The sequence below is a fragment of the Sinocyclocheilus anshuiensis genome, unplaced genomic scaffold (genome assembly GCF_001515605.1).
Source record: "Sinocyclocheilus anshuiensis isolate Anshui unplaced genomic scaffold, SAMN03320099.WGS_v1.1 scaffold2652, whole genome shotgun sequence".
Taxonomy (NCBI): Eukaryota; Metazoa; Chordata; class Actinopteri; order Cypriniformes; family Cyprinidae; genus Sinocyclocheilus; species Sinocyclocheilus anshuiensis.
The window spans coordinates 78,815-87,133 of NW_015542490.1; the positions used below are offsets into that span (position 1 = coordinate 78,815).

Genomic DNA, 8,319 nt, shown 5'->3' on the forward strand with positions numbered 1-8,319 from the left:
TACAGGGTCACACACACACACACACACACACACACACACACATATATATATATATATATATATATATATACACACTTAAATTGCAAAAAAATTACCTGAACATACTCACTTGGAAGGTTGGCCTCAAGTTCTGCAACCTCTGTAAACACAAATCAAAGCATGCCATGAGTGTTCAGTATTGATGGGTAACAAAGACACTTATAAAACCAACTTTTACAAACCAGCATATGAACAGATTTTTTGTAGAATGATATAGGGATGCACAATATTATCGGAACGTTATCGAAATCAGACGATAATGGGTTAAAATCAGCAAACATCGGCATCAACCCGATATGAAAAATTATGCTGATATGCGTCAAGATGAATAGCTCGCATGTGTTCAGGGTGTGCTGGCAATAAGATCACGTCAGAGGTGTGGTCATTCTTGAAGCAAACTTTTGCCTGAATGGTGATTAGATTCACTGTTTTGGATCGCTACATTTAATTTGAGAATACAAGTAGAGAATGGTATGTCTGATGTGCAAGAGTCAACAGTCACAAGCATGTGCAGCAGTGGCAGTGGCAGCTTCCCCCCGGGTCCTAATGCCCGTCCGGTAAGGCCTTTTATTTATTTAGGGGGAGCTGTTGGCCTACTTGTAATAAAATGAAAGTAAAAAACAAATAACATTGTGTTTCTGATTAAATAAATCAGTAATTGATGTCATAATATCACGAGTATGTTTTGATTTAAAGGTCAGAATCTATAGCTTACATGACTAAAAAAAAACACAAACATGAGACTTGTATAATAAATAGTTATATATATACATATTTCATCATTCATATTTATTCATTAATGTGTAATATATAATTTTTTTCAATCAGATTATGAAAACTTAAATACAAGGAGCTATAAAAGTTTTTTCAGAATTTTTACAGCTCTTTCGCTTTAGACCATCTACAAATGTTAAATCTTCAAATAAAATATTAAGGTTACCACTGCAACTGTCTGAAGAAAAAAACTGCAGTGATTGATTTTTAGTTGATTTATAGTTATTTTCAAAGCTTTCAATGGACTCTCATTATAAAATAACTTAATTATTGTTTATTTAATTATAACAAGTAAGTTTTTTGTTAAAAACTAACCAAAATTAAAAATAATTTGTTTATAATCGCTGCACAGGAGAGATTTGGTGTTGTTTCCAAACAAAAGGAAATATATCGGTGTCGGCATCAGCTATCGGCTAAAATGAGTTGAAAAACATCGGCATATCAGAAATCGACAAAAATCCAATTTCGTGCATCCCTAGAATGACATATTCTTTTATTCATCTCTGAATTTGTTTATTATTGGAATTATGGACTGTGAAACACAGATACAAGACACAGTTCTATCTAGCTATATAAGGCCACATGCTTTATCACGGTGCCATCTCTAAATGTTGAGTTGGAGCGGATCCAATGGCCTCACTGATTCAGAAAATAGCCTGAGTGTTTGACTGTGGGTGGGAATGGCTTTTTAAGCTGCTGGTAATGGCATACAGACTGCTCCTCTCAGTCTGTTATAAATAGAATCTACTGCTCTCCTGATCTGGCCTGCATCCCATCACCTTACACCAGTTTACTGGCACCGCAACTCCCTGCAGACAGTCACTGCACAACACAACTCCACTCATCACGCTCTCTGAAATCAGACCTGCTCTAATCTTTCAAAAGAGTTTGGCAGTGTGTAATTCATGATCCAATTATAATGTGTTAAATCATGATAGATAGACAAAAAGATAAACAGAACGGATAGATAGATAGATAGATAGATAGATAGATAGATAGATAGATAAAAGGGCTGCATGATTAATCGAATGCGAGTGTCATGCGCATCTTATCAGTAAAGCCGGTTCTGTGATCAGTAGTAAATCTCCATCACGTGCTTTCAGATGGAGCAGCATTTACTACACAGAGCCGTAGTTCACTGACAAGCTACGCACACAGCTTTCATAATCGCAGAATGATTTCTTTGATTTTATTATCACGCGATTATATCGTCTGCGATTATGAACGCGATTTTGCGTAGCTTGTCAGTGAACTACGGCTCTGTGTAGTAAATGCTGCTCCATCTGAAAGCACGTGAAAATACCACATTTAATAACATGTTTTTACTCCAAACTCACTTAATCGCGTGATAATAAAATCAAAGAAATCATTCTGCGATTATGAAAGCTGTGTGCGTAGCTTGTCAGTGAACTACGGCTCTGTGTAGTAAATGCTGCTCCATCTGAAAGCGAGATGATGTGGCTTCTTACACAGAATAAGGCACGCAACATATTTCATAGTATTCTACGCAGTGATAAAGGTTATGTTGATTAGCATTGCATTATTATATACTTTATTATAATAAAAATTACAATAAGACGAACTCAGATAAACCATATATTGTCGTAGTCATGTGTTTATTAGTCAAGTTGAATCAATGAAAGCAGTTAAATCTTCTGTTTATTTAGCAACAGCAAGAGGGATTTCCTGAATTTCTTTTGCGAGGCGTATTTGGAGTTTCAGCGCGAGAGCGCCCTCTGGCCTTCAGATGGAGATTTACTACTGATCACAGAACCGTGCTTCACTGAAAGATACGCATGACAATCGCAGCTTCTGCCTAATCGCGATTTATCACCTTTGCGATTTAATTTCGATTAATCGTGCAGCCCTAATAGATAGATAGATAGATAGATATCAAACAGTTGATGGTCTCCACTGACTTTCATAGCATGGAAAAAATAATATTATGGAAGTCAATGGGGATCATGAACTGTTAGGTTAGACAGATTCTTCAAAACATCTTTTTTTGTGTTCAGCAGAAGAAACCTGTATGTGTTCATACAGGTTTGGAACAACTTGAGGGTGAGTAAATGACAGAATTTTCATTTTTGGTTGAACAATCCCTTTAATGTTTTGTTATAAAGTTTTTTGTGGATAAAGTCATGTCACACAAACCATCCATGCCTAATTTATCCGTGACCCTATCTGAACAGGCATAAAAAAAATTGGTTTTGAACCACTAGGCGCAAACCACTGCTCTAGTGTCATGATCCAAGCAGGCAGAAGGAGTGTTTGGTCAGTGATTGGTACCTTTGATGAGCAGTCGATCTCTGATGGACACTCTATGACAGGCATCGTTGGAGCGTGCAAGGGTCCGGCCGGCCCTCACGCCCTCCTCCCTTTTCAGCTTACTGGCTAACGTCAGCATACCAGCAGACCAACATACACACTCTCACACACCTCTGAGGAACACAAACACACACAATGATGGGTTATTATACAAAAACAAACAAAAAAATGTTGTTACTTGAAATAAAATAAATGTTAACTGAATTAAATAAAATGAAAAAAAAAATCTAATTTCTCATTTTAATTTAGTAACTTGATGTACTAAAATAACTAAAACTGAAATAAAAATTAAGAAAAACTATGTAGACATTAAAAAAATTAAGAGAAAGAAACACAAAAATACTAAAACTTTAACTTAAATTGAAGTGAAATTACAAAATAATAAAAACTAGCTAGAGACCCCAAATCTGTATATATTTCTGTAAAATCTGTACCTTTAATATGGTATCATTTAATGATTTTAATCATTTTAGCCAAAATACATCAGGTACTAAATTATTAAAGGGAGTCATTTTTAAAAAAATAACATACTGTTTTCCTTTTAAATTATTTTAATAAGTTCCTCAAACTCAATAGGCATGTATTGTTGTTGTGTCACGAATTAGGCATGAACTTTTCTGAATATTTTTTCTTTTCTGTTTGGGGTCTGTTTTGAAAACAGCAAGAATACAATGTAGAAAAATAGATTTTGACAAACCACAGAGAAACAATAACAGGAGTGCACTGCTGAAGTGTGTACATCAATCATAATTTATTCAGGTTTACTTGTGGTTTTCTGAAACAAGCAGCTACTGTATTGGAAATGAATTATTATAAAAGTGTGCATGCAAAGATCATGCAAACTATATGTCATCAATGGCAGTTTACTTCCTTGATTAAGAACAGATTGCTTTTAAACCAATTGCAAACCACTCTGGAGTTCACATGAAGCATACAACAGTTATTTTATACTGACTGATATTATACTTGCCAAGTATTTTACTACCTTCTTACAAAAGTATACAACTTTAATTGAGCACAAAGTACCATGGTATTACCATGTTTTGGTTAAATGGTTTCACAGTAAGAGCATATCACTAATATTATGTACTACAAACACAAACATTTTGTGGACGTGTACAATGGTAATAACATGTTTTATAAGCATGCACTTTTAAGTACCTTGGAATACCATGTAAATACCATGGTAACGTTATAGGAATATGGTAATCTGTCAGTACAACTGTATAAATCAGTGTACCATGGTATTACCATCTGTTACTATACCCTGCTAACGTTACCGCTGCAGCACTTTCTGTACGGGATTATTAAAACTCTTAACCAATTTCTATATTGTAGAGACTACAATGAGCGTATCAGATGCAGATGTTATGAAATACAAAGTTTCATAATCATCAGTCACCGGTTTGGTTTGAGCCGTTACTGTGCTAACATGTTCATGAGCAGTGACACTTTGATTCCCATCACACAGTGCATTATTTATACCGAAACTGAAATGAATATATTGTTGTATGCTGAAATATAGAGGTTAAAAGATCTTTACTTTCATAACACAACTCTAAAAATATAAAATAACTCGGCTGCTATCAATATTACACTTACCTGCCGCTGTCACTGAACTGCCCCGTTTACACCATAATCAGGATAGTCAAACTGAATTTCACACGGTTTCCACCTAAATACTTCTAAATAAAATACGTTAAATGTCGTTACAAGAAATAGAATTGAGTAGAATGCTGCGCAGATTAGTTTCGCTGAGTTGAATGATTTCCGCTGCCTGAGCGGTTTAGAAGCCGGAAGTTGTTTCGTTCGTTTAATAAGAAGTCCGTATGGAATCAACGCCACAAATACAAATTCCGCCCTTTTTGTGCACGGCTAAATGAGCCACTAAGAGCACTATAGCTCATTATTTGTTGTCGTGCTCATAGAAACATTAAACTCATGACATCATAAATCCAAGTTTAATGTTATTATTGTTTATTATTGTTGTTCAAAAGGTAGAGAACAGAAATAGCCTACAACACAAATGCTTTTTTTTTTTTAAACAGACAGGGGTCTGAGGGTTTGAAAAATCAATTTAGGATTTCTGTGGTTTAGAAGCTAATAAATAGAAATAATTCATTACCACTGTTACTTCTGTGTCATTTGAAGAGGCCCCCATTGCTTCCAACAACCTGAAAAAAAGTAGAATAATAAAAATGAAATAATATAATTTAAAAAATTACAATCATTAACATTTTATTATATAGGGCCTATTAAACTTTCAGAAATACGTGAATTAATAAAAAAAAAGATCTTGTGTTTACTTGATTATTTAGATTTTCACACCACTCCTGATCATCTTATGAATGTAAATTTAATTAAATGCATTACACTCAAGCAAATCCATTGACTATTGCTTCTTTCAGAGCATGATTTTCCCTAAAGATGATTTATGAGCTGAGATTGTCTGTTTTACCTGTCTGTGATGGTCTGAGACAGTCTCTTGGCCTCAACAGGATCCTTCTCCAGGAAACCTTAATAGGTATAGAAGGTTTCAATCAAGCCAATAAACCTTGACAGTGGCATAATCATCCGACACCTCAGACATTCGTGCCTGTGAAAACAAATACAGACATTTCAGTTTGAATCTATAAAATATATATATATATTTTTTGCATGATTAAAGTTTAGTCTTTTAAGTATTATAGCATTATATTTATTTATATTATATTTTTCCTCATATTGTTAAGATATATATTTAAAAGTGGTCTTTTACATTTATTTATTTGCAGACTTTTTGACAGGATTTTATTTTTACCCTGTTAGACGCACACACACATATATATATATATATAATACACTTACCACTCTTTATCATCGTATGTGACAGAGTCATAGATCTTCTTGTAGACTAGGACGGAACTGGATCCTATATACAGTAAGCTTTCCGAAAAGGGTGTAGGGCTGCATAGAACTGTGAATCAAAAATCATAATTTACACTGAAGATTTCTAGTGCTAGACTACCATTCAATCACACTGGTTGTCTCATATCAAGTATTTATAATGCAGGAGGTGCTTTCTGCATATTCCAATTGAAAATCAATGGAGTAGCTGAGAAGAGCGAGGCAGCTTCCTGGGCTCAAAATCCTGTCTGCCTCCTGCAGGATGGTCAAACCAGTGAGCGGCTGACATGGATATAACCAAGTCGACTACATAATCCTCAAAGGGCAACTCCTCTGCTGGGCTCACTCTAATGGAGTGAGATAAACAGAGTTATAATTTGAGTATAAATTGTAGTGGGAATAAAAACAAGATAAGAAAAAAAAGAAGAAATGAATACAAAAAAAAAATAATAATAATACGTATATCTCTCTCTCTCTCTATATATATATATATATATAAGTGCATTTATGCACAAGAAAGCCATGATATTTATTTTTGTATTCATTCATTCATTCATTCATTCATGATGGGTTGAATGTGACCTGGACACACTTTCATGAGGTTTAATCATGAACATTCGCTAACTAAAAATAACCAAAATATAAAATATACCACAGTATTATCATGCTTTCTTATAGGTGTTTATGTAGTTGTTGTATACCTGTAACAAATATTTGGTGCATGATCTTTGACACTAGCTATATCCAGTTGAGCTGGACTGATATCTATCCTGACCACATAGTGTCAAAATGAGGACCAGCAGCTCAGTGCCCTGTCCTGATCCACAGCCCACATCCACTGTCAGATCAATATAGCCCTGGATCTGTTCATAGAGGTAAACACAAAACTTTTGTGTTGGTGTGTTTTAAACAGATGACTTCAATGTGAATCTAAAGACTTAAAGGGATACTTAAAATTCTGTCATCATTCATTCACCCCCATTTTGTTCTAAATCATATTGTCTTTCTTTTCACATAACCCAGGCTGCTCTTTTGCATGCAAGACATTAGAGTTAAGCTGCAAAAATATCAAAATAATTTATTTTTGTAATATCAATGTTGACCGTCTTCTGAAGTCATACGATCGGAAAAATCTGGCATTTTGTGTTCAACTTCAAAATAATCAATCAATCATGCAGGTTTCAGACATGAGGGTACAAATGACAAAAGTTATATATATATATATATATATATATATATATATAGGCTACTATTTTTTATATTTCATTAATGCAGTAGGCTAAATGCAACCTTGAATGTGAATAAATAATATATTATATTCATTCACGTGAGCCGCATAACACGAGTTCATTCATAGTATTCTTGAGCTTAAGTTAAAATGTGACGAAATAATAGGAAATCCGAACGCAAGCGGTCAAAGGAGACGCATTTGAAACGCATGATAAACGGTAATGTGTTTTAACTGACCATTTGTGATCGGATCACCGAAAGCACTTCTTAATACGAGGTGGAAACAAGGATTCTCTCTCGCATGCATGATTTGTAGCCTACAATTTGCAGGCATCAGGGAGCTACTTTCAAAATGCGGGAGACTCCCTGACCTTCTGAGATAGGTTGGATGTCTGTAACAGGGTCAGTGTTTCGCAAGCTAAGCAATGATTCAGCTTTGATACACTGGTTTTCACAGATTCTTTTCTATAGTTAAGCCTCAATAAAGACAAAACCTTTATATGAAATGCTGAGTCATACTGACAAAAGCTTTTCGAACAAATGTCTCACATACTCTTTTTCGAAGGAAGTTCAGCACTTTATCTATGAGTTCCTGAGGAGGAGACACCCTCTGATGGCGAATAGCAAGGACCAGATTCGTGACAGAACCCCTCCTTGAGGCTTGCAGATGCTCCAAAAACAAAATAACAGTCCAGGAGTGTGGTAGAGCTGAGGCGGAAGAGGGGGAGGGATGGAGGGCCAGGTCCATGTGGAGGTGGAGGACCTGGAGACTGAGGCAGAGCAGGGAGCCAGGGCGGATCCGGCGGAGCAGAAAGCCATGGAAGAGCCGACAGGTCAGGAAGCCAGGGAAGAGTCGGCAGAGCAGAAGGCCACCAGGGCAGAGTAGGTAGAGCTGAAGACCACCAAGATGGAGCTTATGACCACTAGGGCGGAGCAGGCAGAGCTGATAACCACCAGGGTGGAGCAGTGTTCTTAATTTCAGTGTTCTGGCTGAGAGAAGGAGGTTCTCGTCCAAGATTTTACAGTACATGGCCCCGTCCATTTGCCCCTCAATGCAGTGAA

At 35.8% G+C, this 8,319-nt stretch overlaps 2 pseudogenes; both read right to left on the reverse strand.

Moving 5' to 3' along the window:
• The window catches only part of LOC107694060 (NEDD8-conjugating enzyme UBE2F-like), a 14,553-nt pseudogene extending 9,612 nt beyond the window's left edge, over positions 1–4,941 (reverse strand).
• A 277-nt stretch (positions 4,942–5,218) lies between these two features.
• The window catches only part of LOC107694059 (putative methyltransferase DDB_G0268948), a 4,633-nt pseudogene continuing 1,532 nt past the window's right edge, over positions 5,219–8,319 (reverse strand).